The sequence below is a fragment of the Notamacropus eugenii genome, chromosome 1 (genome assembly GCF_028372415.1).
Source record: "Notamacropus eugenii isolate mMacEug1 chromosome 1, mMacEug1.pri_v2, whole genome shotgun sequence".
NCBI classification, from domain to species: Eukaryota; Metazoa; Chordata; class Mammalia; order Diprotodontia; family Macropodidae; genus Notamacropus; species Notamacropus eugenii.
Genome location: NC_092872.1, coordinates 653244286 through 653260118, shown reverse-complemented (window position 1 = coordinate 653260118; position 15833 = coordinate 653244286).

The following is a 15833-nucleotide window of genomic DNA, read 5'->3' as shown; positions in this document are numbered from 1 at the left end:
TACTCTCACTCTCTTTTTAACTCTGCAAACTAGCTTCAGCTGAAACTGCTGTCCCAAAGTTACTTACATTCTCTTAATGGTCAAATCCAATGCCCGTTTCTTGATCTTCATCCTTTTTGACCTTGCTGCAGCCTTTGACACTTTCAGTGCCCCTCTTTTCCTTACTGTTCTCTAGGTTTTCATGACACTGCTCTCACCTAGTTCTTTTCTTACCTATCTGACCACTCCTCAGTATCCATTGCCATATCTTTATCTAGGTCCCACCTACTAAACATGAGTATTACATGGACATCTGTACTGGATCTTCTCTTTCTTCTCATCTTTTCTCTTCTCTCTCTATAATATTTTACTTAGTGATCTCATCAGTAACCATGGATTCCATTATCATCCCTATCTAGCTCTATCCTCTCTCTTGACTTCCTGTCTTATATCTCCAACTTTCTATTGGATTTTTCTAACAGGCCTGAATATATCTCACATTCAAAAGTGAACCCTCAATACCCAAACCCTTCATTTTTCCTAACTTTCTTATTACTGATGAAGATACCACCCTTCTCCAAATCATCCAGGCTTGCAACCTAGGTGTCTCCCTTAACTCCTCAGATCGAATCTATGGTCAAGTCCTATCAAATATGCCCCTGTAAAATGTCTCATATATGTTCCCTTCTCTGATATTCACCATTTTGGTGAATGCCCTCATCACCTCACTCCTAGACTATTGCAATTCCCTGCTATTTGCTCTCCTAGATTCATGACTCCCTACTCCAGACCATCCTCTACTTAGCTATCAAAGTGATATTCCTGATGTGCTGGTCTGAGCTTGTCACCATCTACCCTCCCCAATTTCATAAACTCCTGTGATTCGTTATGAAATATAAAACCTTCTGCTTGCGTTTAGAGCCCTTCATAACTCATCAAAATCCTATCTTTCCAGTCTTCTTACAAAGCCTTTTCTTCCTCATAATCTATGATCCAGTGACCCTAGCAAAATATTCTATTCTCTAACTCCAAGCATTTTTCCTGACTATCCCTCATCTTTGGAGTTTTCTCCTTAACCATCCCCACCTCCTGGCTTCCCTGGATTCTTTCAAGTCTCAGCTAAAATCCTACCATCTTCAAGAAGCCTTTCCTGACCATCCTTAATGTTAATGCCTTCCCTCTAAGACTGTCTCCAATTTACCCTGTACTATCTTATTTGTACGTAGTTATTTGCATGTTTTCTCCCCCATAATACATTGTTTCTAGAAAGTAGGGATTGTTTTTGCCTTTCTTTGCATCCTTAGCACATAGCATAATTCCTGATATCTTGTAGGCATTTAATAAATGCTTGCTGAATTATTGTTCTCCTTTGTTAATGACAACATTTAGCTACATGAATTTTCCCCTGAAGAGGTCCTCTAGCTATATATCAGCTGAGTATTGGACTCTTATCTCGTTATTGTCATTTTCTTTCATGAAATTATCTATGATTTCTATAATTTGTTATTTGACCAACCAGTTCCCTAGAATTAAATTATTTAGTCTCCAACTAATTTTAATTCTTTCTTTCAAATGTATTTATTGAATGTAATCTTTATTGCAAACATGTTTATATTCTTTCTGTTTATATTCAGTAATTGCCAGAGATATATCACCTCTCGTTTTTCTAAAATTCTATTCAAATTCTTACTTTCCTTCTTCTTTACGTTTTTGCTTAGATTTATTTTAATCCGATAGGACTATACTGATGAAGCCACATTACACTTTTATTGTCTGTTTCTCCTTGAAATGTGATGAACTCTTCCATTAAGTAGTTAGGAGCTATTCTACTTGGTACATAAATGTTAAGTATTTACATAGATTCATTATTTTGATGGCTTTAAGTATAACATCTTTTCCCTGCTTTTCTCTTTTTATGATATATTTATTGTGGTCTCATCTGAAATTATGATTATTAGTAGTAATCTTTTTTTCTGTTTAATCCTTTGCAAATCTTTATGCTTCAAATTTATCTTTATAAATAATATATTATTGAATTCTACTTTCTAATGTTTTTTATTCCCTTCCATATAATAGGTTAGTTCACACTATTAATGTTAATAATCATAACTTTAATTCTGTATTTCCCTCTATCCTATCCTCTTGTAATTTTTTCTCTCTTTGCTCCTACCTTCATCCTTTATAAAAAGAAGACAGCTGCAAAATAGAGTTTCCTTAACATATAGTCTATAAAGTATAATGTTTCTGGTCTCTTGGCCCGCTTTTTTTTCTCCTTGCTCTGCCCTGATCCTAAGTTTTTATCTTCTTTCTTTTCTTTTAATCACCCCCCCCCACTTTGGGGTCCCTACTTTAACATTGGAGATTGTTTTATTTATGTTTATTCCCTTACTTAACCTGTCTTCCTTCTTCAACTTTTCTCTCCCCTTCCCTACTCCTTCTTATTTCCTTCTTTGAGCTGAATTTATTTCTATGTCATACTCTTTATGTGTGTGGAGAGGAGAAAGTAGGGGCACAGTTGCATTCAGTCTTTCTTTGTTCAGTTCTTGTGATCTAAAACTACAGCTAGCTATTTGTCTTATTTTCCTTTCTCTAAGACCCTTAACAGTATTATGACTCTGAGAAGGCATTTGTTTCTTACCTTCCTATTAGTATATAAATGATCCATCTTCATATTGTCCCTTCCAATTGAACAAGTGTTTCACAGGAGATAGAGTGCCAGATTTGGAGTCAGGAAAATCTGAGTCCAAATCCAGCTTAAGATACTAAAATATGTTGAGTCTTACTCTTCCCAAAACCTTCACAGAGGTTAGGTTCTCTGCCTACCTTGAATTATTTCTGACTAAGGGAAAATTCAATTTACCCCAAGTGGGGAGATTCCCTCCCTAAATAGATAAAACATCTGTATATGGAGTTTACCTTTTTTCAAAGTAAATCATTACTGCCTATAATCTATTAGCTGGCTTATTAAGGGTTTAAATTGTTTTTCTTTTATAGAATAAGATAAAGGTCACTTTTTAACATCATTCTCAAGGTAAGTGCTATGGTAACGGCATAGCACACTGAGAGGAACAAGTCTTATGCCTGACCAGCAGGCTGCTCGTCCTCCTGTGGAGCTCATGAGTAAAGGAATGAGGTGGGAGAGTGGGTCATGAAGCAACTCCGATTTATTCAAGCAAGCACTCTGATTATATAGTCTCTGCCAGCCAGCCCAATGAACCATGGTAACACACACAAACAAGCCTGAAACTATAGTAATGAACACAAGCTGGAACTATAGTAACAAACACAAATCAGGGGTGAGGCTGTCCCTTCCAGCACCATCTTGTTCACCCTTCCCTGCTCCAGACTCAGTTTACCTGATGTCCATCAGCGTGGCGTCCCAGATGGCGTTGCGGTCAGTGCCCCTTACAGGTAAGTATTCACGTATGTATTAGCAAGAATCTTCTCAAGAATTCTGAATATTTGTCATCCTTCTGACAGTTAAGAGAAACTACCCAACAGAGGCCTCTCTTCCTCATACTGTTACTTATATTTGTTGTAGCTAACAGCATTGAATGTGTACAGAGGCTGGACTTCCCAAAGGACCAATCATGAGTTCTAAAATACTATCCACAATCTCTGTTGTGTTCATCACAGTCCATTAGTGTTTCTAAAACTTTCAAGGTCAGATAAAAAGACTTTAATGATAAGTAAGTTGTAGGAAGGGTTTACCCTATATAATTGAAAGCAATTCAGTCTCCAGTTGCATCCTGTCCAAGATGCCCTTCAAATGAAGGAAGCTGCTTCCAAAAAGATCTGCTAATGGAAGTACTCTGCTTTCTCCTTTGCCTGGTCAAGGGAGCTGGATAGAACAGAATTCTCAGTTCAAGAGGACCAAGAACATCAGAACTGATCATGTTCCAGTCCCCTTTTCCATACTCTCAAGACCTAATTGGCTAGATTCTATCCTTTATTTAATTCCATTTGAATATAAAAGTTATGCATTAGATTCTCTTTTCAGTTTAGTGGCATAGTATATAATCATTGAGAAAGCATCTACTGCTAAACATTAGCAAATGATCAAGAGAGCCTTATCACTTCTTTAGCTTTTGAAGTTATCCCTTTGTACCTAGAATAATGATATAAAGGGGATTCCTGTACAAAAATCATAGACTCACAAAATCTCCATGTTAAAAGAAACTTTATTGAATGTCTAGTAAAAAACATATTTGAACAAGTATTCCCTCTATACCTTTCAAATATAGACTAGATCCAAGTCTATAGTTCTATCCATGCAACCCATAGGTCTCGTTCCTCAATCAACAATTCTAGAAAATATAAGTAGAGACAAAAAGAATGCTCCAAAAACTAGTTCAACAATCAAATTCTTTACATTAAAAGGTTTTCCCTAACACAGAGATCATTCTTATTGTTATTTTCTTTTTTATTTCACTCAGATTACTACAACATCCATAGACTCAAGTCCAGAGAAAAAACAAAAAATATAAGCAATAATTTATTAAATAATGTATGCTATGTAACCCAAAGGAATTCACCAAATAGAGTTTCCTGAATTTTACTGTTCCTTTTTGATGTAAACCTACCTCTGAGAAATAGAAAAAGGAAACAGGCATAATAGGAAGGTGATTTCAGCCTAAAATACTTAACACAGTCACAAAACAAAGTGTTTTTGTCACTACTTGTTTACATGGCAACCTTGTTTTCATCTCAATCTTTTTGTGCCCCTGGGTTCATAGGTTTTGTTTGGTCTTGAGTCAAGTCCAGAATGGAGCATAAATGAAAACTATTTTTTCTGATCATTTTTGGCTGGCTGCTCTCACTGTACTGAAAATGAAGATGGAAGGGGAAACAAAAGAACAGTCTGACTAGAAAACATGAAACCTTCCCAGCTTTATGGCTCAAATTAATTTAAAAGACTTTTCGAATTTCATTTTTTCTCGTAGCCAGAGGAGTTAGAGGTATTAAACCACAAATTGGATTAAATTCTACAAATGTATTTATTTTTTGGTATCTCAGTAAGGTGGGAGGAAAATAGAGGGAGATACAGCCTTGGATGAAAGACTGTGTTTGTATTTGACCATGTGTTTTGTCTTCATGGACTTGGTGTGGTTGTTAAGGATGTATATGTAAGCTGTCATTGTTCATTCATGCATGTATTTTTATCTATAATGAGGGCAGAAATAGTTGCTATGTGAACTCTATCCTTTATAAACCTTCTGACAGTGCAAATAATAATTATGATTAACATTTATAAGTTATTTCAAAAAAGGGAAATAAATAACTTTTCATAACAGTTAAATAAACAATTTTATAAATATTTTAATTATAAAGGGTCACACGTGGAAAAAAACTGATATGTGCAAGATCAGAATGGGTCTCATGGAAATCCTGCTGTCAGCGTCAAAGAAATTTAATCAAGTCTGCCTTATCATTCACTTTCTTTTGGGGTAGTTTCCATGAAAACTGATCCATGGAAAAAACTCAAGATTATATTCCTTCTAGTAGAGAAGTAAATTATGCATGTGGTTGGCAAAGTATTAAACTATTATGGGTAAGGTCCAAGCTATGCCACTTAAAAGCTATGAAACCTTGAACAAGGACTTTATTCTTGTACCTAAAACTTCTTTAACTATAAAATGGGTTGTTTTGTACATAGTATTTTTCAATTACTATATCTTATATGCATTCCCTCAAAAAGAACTTGTTTAATAGATGAGAAAAATGAGTCTCAAAAAGGTAGATTAAGGTCATGAAGCAAAATGGCAGAACTCAGCTGTATTTCATTTCAGTGTTTTTTCCATTACAATCAATCAACCTATCGATAAGAATTTGTTAAATACCTACTATGTGCCAGGCACTGGGTTATGGGTTTAATTAGAACATGACATAGGAAAATGCAGAATTTCACATAGTATTTTCTACAGTCAACTATATCCTTTTAGTCTTAGAAGAACTAAACACCAAAATATATGCTAATTAGTTCATTGAATGACGGGCCAAATCTCATGTACAGTAGCACTACAGTACTGATTAAGGCAAAAAATATGCTACTCATTAGTTCAATGTTTCCTAATTATTGCCATTTCAGAACTCTTCATCCTTTCTCCATATGAATGTAATTTACTTGCAGAAATTTAATTTCCTCATCCCTAAGCATTGATTTTCACAACTTCTGATTCCTAAGAACAAACCACCATGAAGGTCATCCAAACTCCAAATGCATGTAACTTCATAGGAAAATTTGTATGGTCATTGTAAAGGTATATAATCTTATTTTTAAAAATTAAAAATAGCTGAAGATTTCACTAGATTCCTAATTCCATTATGTCTTTATCCTTACAAGATCAGAGAATCATAGATTTTGTCCTGGAAGACACCTTAGGGATCACTGAGTCGAACCCCTCACTTTATAGATGAGGATACTGAGGCCTTCAGAAGTTAAGTGACTTTCCCAGAGTCATATGCCTAGTATATATCTGAGGTGAGATTGAAACCTAGATCTTTCCAAGATAGAAGTATAAGAGACTCTCTAATGTCTTCCATTTCACCTTGGAACAATCTTGTTTGGTTTCTCTCTTAGAGGAATTAGGTCAGTGCTTTGTGCTTAGCCAGTCACACCCCCAAAATTCTGCCAGACATTTTTTTCCACCCTGAGTGAGAAGTTGCAAGGAGATAGAGAAACTTGCAGTAGTAATGTAACAAGAAATATGTATATGTTTCTGCGTCATTGCATTTTAAAGAAATCCATGAGAATAAATGAAAAGCAGTATGTCAAGTATTTTCAGTTCAAAGAAAATTAACAGTAATCAATGCAAGTTTCCATTACACCTAGTAGCTAAGAATAATTAGAATGAAAATGCAGATTACTCAAAAATGTGGATCTGCCAGACAGATGTTAAGTGGAAGGAAAAGTAGAATATGTAGCTTTTCTTTTTCAACATGTACTTTACTTGAATATAATTTTCAGCTCTCTAAAGGATTAACTAATTTTGTAAGAGTGTCTGAAGTGATTGATTAAAGACTGTGAATTAAGTTGATTCTACTGACTTGAGGAGACTGATTGTGGAGGAGGAGCTCACTGTCTGTGCTAAGCACAGGCATGAGAAAGAAAAGGCTCCTTTCAGTACCATGAATCAGGTGTAATGTATTTATTCAGAATGGAGGAAATTGGGTTTCAAAACTCTAAATGAAAATCAAATCTACCAAAGGTTCAATTAAGTGCTAATGTTCCCCAAACCTATGGCATTATGGCATGTACAACACTGACCATTGCCCTGAACACTATAATTTTACAAATCATTACTACATTATAAACCAATACTCCCCTAGTGCATTGAAACTGTACTGTAATTTTAACAGATCAGTCTCCTAAACACAAATCAGATGATTAATGATGATCTGATCTAGCAATCAAGACCAAGTGACATTAAAGTAAATAATAATTAATTAATTAAACACTGATCTTTCAACTGTCCCTTTATAACATTCTTTCAAAGAAAATAACTGCCTCTGATCACAATTGTTTCACCTAATGCCATGTTTTCATGAGACCACTTAATAATATTAGGTGGAATATGTTTGTCTTTTAGAAAAATGGATCCCATTGATGTTCCTTTCCATCACTTATTAAATCAATAAGTGAACAAATGAATTTATAAAGAGTCAAATGTGCCAAGCACTATGCTAAGCACTGGGGATACAAATACAAGGAAGACTGTCCTAGCCCTCGGTAAGTTTACCTTATAATAGGTAAACACTACACGTAAAGGAGGTGAGGGGGAGGAGAAGGTAAAAGGGTGGTGATAGTGGCAGAAATAAAGAATATGGAAGTGAAAATCAGCATTGATCCTAATTGTCTATATGATCAATAGTGTCAGATTCAAATAGAAACAGGAGCCACTAAACGTACACAAGGATTCTTGTAGGTTCATATTGACTTAGAAAACCACATATTAACATGTGTTATTGTAATTTTTATTTTGTTAAATATTTTTCAATTACATTTTAATCTGGTTTATGCCATACTAGGGGGTGTAACAGGCCACTTGAGGACAGGAGCAACATGTTTGACAACTTTGGTCCATGACATAGTTAAAAGACAAAGGATAATTTTCCAAGGACAATACATTCATTTAGGATAATTTGGATTAAGAGCATATATAAGGCAAAGTTCATGAAGTTATCATTAGTACTCCTCAGTATTTAAAGATATATCTTCCAATAGACCAGTCAATACACTTCGAATATATGAGTCCTATCTAGAGCAATAATAATCTTTAGCAGAGGTCATCTCATGGAACATATGTGGAAAAAGGCCTGCACCTTGACACCTTCCAGTGAGCTGTGACACCTGACAAAAGGAAATGTTCAGCTAGTAGTTCCTGATTGGTCCTTTGGATTGGGATTACCCCACCCTACCCTACTCCCTAGGGCTTTAATCGATTCTCTTTGGTGCTGGATTCTTCTAGGACTAAGCCTGGATTGCCTTAGTCCAGAACAGGAGGCACTGATGTGGGAGAGGAACACTTACTGAACTATGAGTAATTAGTTATTTTTTAAAAGTAAAAAGAAGAGAATGGATTGGGGACAGCAACACCCAGTCTAATCCAGATACTTCAAAAACAGTGGTCAAATTCAAACAGAAATGGATCCTTAAAGGCCACATACTGACTTAAAACAACATTTTCCAATTATATTTTAAGTTGGCTAATATCACACTAAGAAGATATTAATGATGATGATGATGATGATGATGATGATGATGATGATGATGACATATGAAATTTGAATGAGCCACGATTTGAATTTCTACTTTTTTCCAAACTCACACATACAGCAAAGTTAAGAGGACAGTAAGATGCTGTAGTTCCAACATGATACTCATAGTGCCTATGGCAGCCATTAATAGCCCTGTGCAATTGTGAATCAGCAAATACAACAGACTCTCCACAGGGAAGACAGAACCAAAACATTTATTCTGACACCAGAAAGCCAAATCCATCATAGTAACAAAAATTTATACACAATAACAATGCAGAGAACAGCACCAGGCCCAAGCCTTCCCCCTTAAACAAAATCACAAACAAGCTCTTTCACTCATGCTAGCTAGTTGCCTGCTTGCCTGCATCCTTATCAGCTCTGACTTATTCCTGACCCACTTCCCCTCAGCTCTGATCTAGCCTGCCTTATTCCTGTTCCACCCTTCCTGCTCCACCCCTTCAACAAACTCCTCCTTCCACAGAATCATGTGATTCAGGTTTCCATGTGACCCAGGCAGGTCACATGGGCCTATTAATGAATGGGAAAGATCTTCCCATTTAAATTACCATTACAGATATTCTTTGAGAGGAAATGACTCAGAGGTCATCTTGTCTAAACCTTGCCTGAAATATGAATACCATTTAGGATCACAGACTTTAGAACTCGAAAGCACTTTCCCACTGACTATTTTACAGATGAGAAAATTAAGTCACACAAGGTCTAAATAAATGACTTCCTTAAAATTACACGTCATAAGTAGCAGAGCCCCATTCCAATCCAAGTCTTCAAGCACCAAATCTAATATCCATTTCACTATATTTTCATTGACAGAGAGTCATCTAGACACCATTTGAAAATTAGCAATGCAGAAAAAGTCACTAAAATTCCAGGAAGCCTGTTCCAAGTATAGGCAGGTCTAGCTGTTAAGAAATGTTGGGTGTGGTTTCCCCCATACATAGAACTAAAATCTAGCTCTTGGTAATTTCCATCTTTTGAACCCAGTTTCACCCTCCAGAGTCAAGCAGAATAAGTCTAATCCCTCTTCCATATGACAACAATTTAAATATCTGAAAACAAGTGTAATTCTCCCTCAAAGATAGACTATCCAATCTAGACACAGTAAAGTCTTCTAGAAAAGATTCTAAATTGTTTGGCATATTAAACAACAAAATGATCATTCATCTACTGAGCCACAGCTGTATTATTTCTTTTCTTCCCCCTTCTCGTTAGCTATAAATCTGCATAGGCTTATTTTTTTATAGTCTCTTTTTAAACAAAACACATCAGGAGAAAGAAAAAATATCCAACATTTTGTGATGATGATAGCTTTGCAAATTTTCAGTGATCCTCTTTGTTCTTGTACTGGAAAGCATGCCTAATCATCATAAGCTTAGAGAAATTGGATTGTGGTGGCCCAAATTCTATTCTCCATTTAAAATTAGCATTTTGGCTGGATAGCTAATTGGCTTCTTGGATGCCCAATCTAATATTTTAGGTCTTAGGAACAGGAGCTGCCTGTTGCCTAAAATACCCTTGGTGAAGGCAGTTGTGCAACAGGTAATTTCTGTTTCTAGGACCTGAAATTTTAGGTTGAACTTCCAAGAATCATTTAGTTATCACTTATATAATTGAACCAGGATCTCGATTCATGTATAGAAGAGTCCTGCAAAGACTATGTGCAGATGGAAATATAGGAATAAGGTAAGGTAGTTAGTGGCATCTTAGTTTCCTTTTTCATTATTAATAAGATTGATAACAATAAGGAAAATAAGATTATTTTTTACATCTTTGATATTTCCCTATCTTAAATCTATCTTTCAATGTTGATCTATCTTTTAATGACCTCACAACTGATTTGTCTCCAGCATGGCTTTCTCATGTGATAGCCTCCAGTATTCTATACCCACCTTTACTATCTCACAACTGATGGAAAGATATACAAAATACAAGATCTCACTATATGTATTATTTGTTGAATACAAAAAAAAGTACTTAATTTGTAGTACAACATTGTCTTAATAGCTCTTTCCCAACATAATGACTCCTATCTGCATACCAAAATGATTCAAGATTCTGCAAAATACAAGAATAAAAAAGTCCTCTTCCATATCTCTCTGATCATAAACATCGAGCTAGAAAGAAAAGGGAGAAGTATATTTGTCAAAAGTGCTCACCACTGCAAAGGAAAAAGATCGCGTACAGAGTTCAAGTTAAAGATTCTGTGGCAGTTGCTGTCTTCTGGATACTCCAGTTATTCTGGCTGTATCAAACTACAATAGAATTATTCTCCTAAAATAAATCTATAACCACTTAAAAGAGTTTGACCTGGTCATCAACACTGGAAAAACTAAGTGGATAAAGAATGCATCTTTCCCAGAAAATGACAGGCAGCTGTATATAGATAGTCTTAGGTTCTTGAATCAACATATATATTAGGGACAGGCAGTACAAATGTCCATGAATATGTGGAAAATGAATTATGCCCAGTATTAAAGAGGAACAGGAAATAGGGCTATTTCACTTGTGTGATAATGCAAAGCCCCTTTAATGATTCCAAGTATCTCCCCAAAACAAAATTGCATCTTTATAAATACCACTGTTTTACTGTTTTTGTATGATTTAGTCATGGAATAAACATAGCCCCTGAAGAACTGAAAACAAGTATCACAAAAAGAGCAACTAAAATATTTACAGTATGAATGAACTTGTTTCAACATCTAACCAATGAGGAACTTCACAAAACCAGAGGAATGAAAGACGACATCAGGGAAAGACACGGCATATCACTTGGTAAGAGACAACAAGTGGATGATCTAAGCATTCCACTGGCATTTTCACAATATCAGGAGCCTCCAGTATGTTGAGTGAACCTCCTATGGCCTTGCTACCAGAAGACACAAAACAGTTAAAGTTAAATGCAAGGATGATTCACAGATCCTCCTCAGAGAAGTGACTATAAGTCTTAGAAAAAGTGTGCTTACAGATAATAATGGGACATTTGATTATCTTGTCTTATACATGTACAAGTAAGAAAACAACCGTGAAAAAAATTGCTGTAAACGTACCAACATCTGTCATAAATGATATCATAAAGAAACCATGTGGAGGTCTTGATAGAGTCCTCCAAAGCAAAGCAGCAATACTTGATGACCTTGTGACTTCAATATGAAGTGGAACCTACAAGAGGTTGTGTATGTGCTTGCGAGTATATTCTTTTATTATCAATGCTTATCAATCATACCTAACCACATCATTTTACAGAAGAGGAAACTACAGACCATTTAAATGATGTCACTGGTAACAAACAGTAGAGTTGGATCTAGATCCAAGTCCTGTGCCTTCAAATACAGGCCTAGATTTTCAGCTGGGGCAGATGGGAGATTTATTAGACAGAACAATTTTTTTAGCTAAGGGTCATTTAATGTGGAGTCAATAAAGTCAGTCAATAAATATTCATTAAGCACCTACAATGTGTCAGGTACTGTGCTGTGTTGAAGATACAAGATTTCCCCCAGAAGATTGTGTTCATCCTTCGTTGCCAAAGAAGATCACGCCATCAGAGAAATGACGTGACTTGCACTTGATTTTGTTTTGAGTGAGGGAGGGCTGTGCAGGTCACCAGCTTCACTTTTCCTCCAGAGCCATCTGAATCCAGTGACCAGATATTCATCAGGATGACTGGAGATGACCCAGGATGCACTGGGAGACCTTGGCCCCTTTATGTTAAGGCCTTTGCAGGTACTCACTTAGGGTGAGGCAATGGCCATTCATTGAATAGGACTGTTTAAGTGGTAGCCAGGGCCTGGCCCCTTTAATGAGGCGAAGAAAAAGAAAGACATCAGGCTGGGAGGGAAACAGCAACAGTTACCATTGATAATCACTGAAAAGCCAGGAGGGTCCAGAAGAACCCTTAGGCAGGTCTCCATTGGCTTTCTAGCTTCACAGTGCAGTAGGTTTAAGGTTTTGGGGGAGGAGAGGAGAGAAGAGAGAGAGGAGAGGAGAAGGGAGGGGAAGGGAGGGGAGAGGAACTATCCAGTAAAACCCAGTCACCTGGACATCTTTTGGCCATCCAAATTTACCTTCTTTTGTAGAGGAGAAGGAAGAAGAGGAGGAGGCAGACAGGAGGAGTTGAGTTACCCAGCTAGCTGGGTCCCCATTCAGCCAGCTGTGTCTAATGACAGGATTGTGTTTGTACTTCATTGCCGAAGAAGATCATGCCATCACAGAAATGTTGACATGACCAATGGAAAGCCATTTTCAGAAAAGACAAGTAGAAAACTGCAGGGCAGGAAGGAGGTAAGAAAATGATTCCTGGTTGTATTTCTTTCTGTGGTAAAGATGAACAATGATGCAATGAATATCCCCTCCCTTGGAATCAGCAGGCTTAGATTTGACTCTCAGCTCTAATTTTCTTAACAGTCATTAAACTTCTGTGAGCCTCAATTGCCTCATCTGTCAAGAGGAAATATAAAATATTGCATGTTTCATGAGTCAAAAGCTTTGTCATCCTTATAAGTTTCATATAAATGAGTTATTATCACTGTTACATGAAAAGAACAAGAAAAGATTCTAAATTAAAAAGCAACAAATTTAAAACCACTGAAGGGGAATATTTCTTTACATGACACAATGTAATTTTTGTATGCAGAATTTACTACCTCTGGGTATTCTGACTCAAAAAATTTAGTAAGAAAGACTGTGTGGCACAGATTTAAGTAATATGCTCATGAGGACAGGAGAAAATAAAACTGGAAGGGGTTTCAGTCCCTAGATTTTAATACATGAGCCAGAAAGAAAGGAAGAAATGAGAACCAGATGTGCTGGGTTCTTTTGACCTAATTTACAGTTGACTTATGTAGAGATGGCTTTAGGAAGATGTTGGCTTTTCCCCTGCCTCAGGTTTCATGCAAAGCATAAAAGTATTATTATACTTATTTCCATTGCACACCACAGTCATTACCATTGTATGGTACTGCCTGCCTGGGTGTGCTACCAGGGTGTTAAGCCTCTCTTAGACACATCTGGCATCAATCGATGCCATTTGGGATAGCAAACTGGTCGGGAAATGCAAAAGTGTTTTCTTCCCCTGGAGTATATATTGTTCATGGGAATCAAGTCTCTACCTAATCAAGATCCAGCAACCAAGCTTCCCATTTGATTCATGTGTAAGTTTCTCAAAGCAGAACTGCCCGTAAGTACACAAAATAAAAGTATAGGCTTTTACATCGAAACCTTTACAACTGTTACCAAGTCACTAAGACTTTTCCTTCTGGAAATGGAGGGGGAAAGCCACTTACCATCATTATATAAATCTGACAGTTTATATAATATTTGAGGAATGATGTCTGGTTATGTTAATGGCTCTGGAGTTCAGGAGCCATTGACTCAAATCTTCTTAATAGGTATGAATTTGTATTTACTTCTGACAGGCTAGAAAAAATAAATTAAGATCTCTGATAAACTAGTCAGTCCAATTGGGTTTAAAACAGTGTGGGAGGCAGAAAAATAATGAAATCAATTCAGTTTAGAGTACATAGTGTGAATTGCTCTGGTTAATGAGGATATTACCCACTTGGAAGATGGAGCAAAAACAGCTCTCTGACCTCACAGCACTAAAGCCAGCGTAAGTAGGAGGTAACAAAGAATACTTAAAATTGTCAAATATATCTGTGCCAATATCTCTCAGTCTGGAAAGTTAAATATAATCTTACAGACTGGGGTCTGGGTCATGGCTTGTCTCATTTGCCAAAACAAAGGAGAATATTCTGTTCACTCAATATCAGACATGTTAAAAAATGTTCTAGTCCCTTCTCACATTATCTGTGACCATCTGCCCTCTTCAACTCACCTTGGGAACATAAAACTGACTCTCAAGAAGAGTGGTTTTAATGAATCCTAATGCCTTGTGCAAGATGGTGGCATGTTGTAGTTACATAAGCTATCCAGTAAAAAAATCCATCTATGGCAACACAATGCAAGTATAACATTCTTCTCAAAAGACATCTCTCTAAATTCAAAGGTACTAACAAATTCTGTCAAGAAAACAGTGTTGGACTATAGGTATGAGTGATATGATGAAGGGAAATCCCATTTTGACGAAATATTCTCCAAATTCCCCTGTATCTAAAACCTAGTAATTAGTGTCCTTTTGACTTAGTATCCATGTCAATGAATTGGAGTCATGAACAAACTAGAAACCCTTTAAAAGACTTTAGATTTTATATCAAAATAGCAGGGCCAATCGTACAGCAAGAGCAGAAAATATGTACTAAAATATAATTTACATTTACATATATGAATGCATTGCTTTGTATATGTGCATTTATTATATGTGTGTATTATATTTATGTATATATGTATATATGCATATATTTGTGTATTATATTTATATCTTGTATAAATGTATTTGTGTACATATGCACATATAGTATACACATATAGTATACAAAATATATGCATATTTTGTTTGTATATGCACATATTCATATATAAATATATGTATATACTGATGCATACCTATATGTTTATGTGGTGCTGTATATAATACCTATTATATATATGTGTGTGTATCATATATAAATATATACAACATACAGTGTGTGTTTATATATCATACAAATATGTGTTTATGTGTGCATGTATACACAGATATACAGACATATCCCACAATTAAAATTTGCTCTTCCTCTTAACGTAACACTTATAACATTTGTCCTTAAGATTGTGTTGGATTATGTACATGTATGATCTATGTGTGTACAATATAGACATGTATACTATATATGTGTGAGATAGCTTGATAGTCTTAACACATATGTCTTGTCTCCTTTCCTAACTAAATATGTAGCTCTTTTAGGGCAATAGCACATGTATATATATATTACATATACTATGTACGTATCTAGATGTGTGTATTTATTACATATAATGCATAATTGGGGGCATATAGAATATTTTTCCTTTTCTACACCTCCCCTAATTAAAGCCCACCACCCCTCATTCAATGTACTCCAAGGTAACATGTAACATTTGGCCTTGAGCCTGTCTGATTTTATGTCTAGCGTTACGTAAGAATTAGTGGCGTAGAATGCACC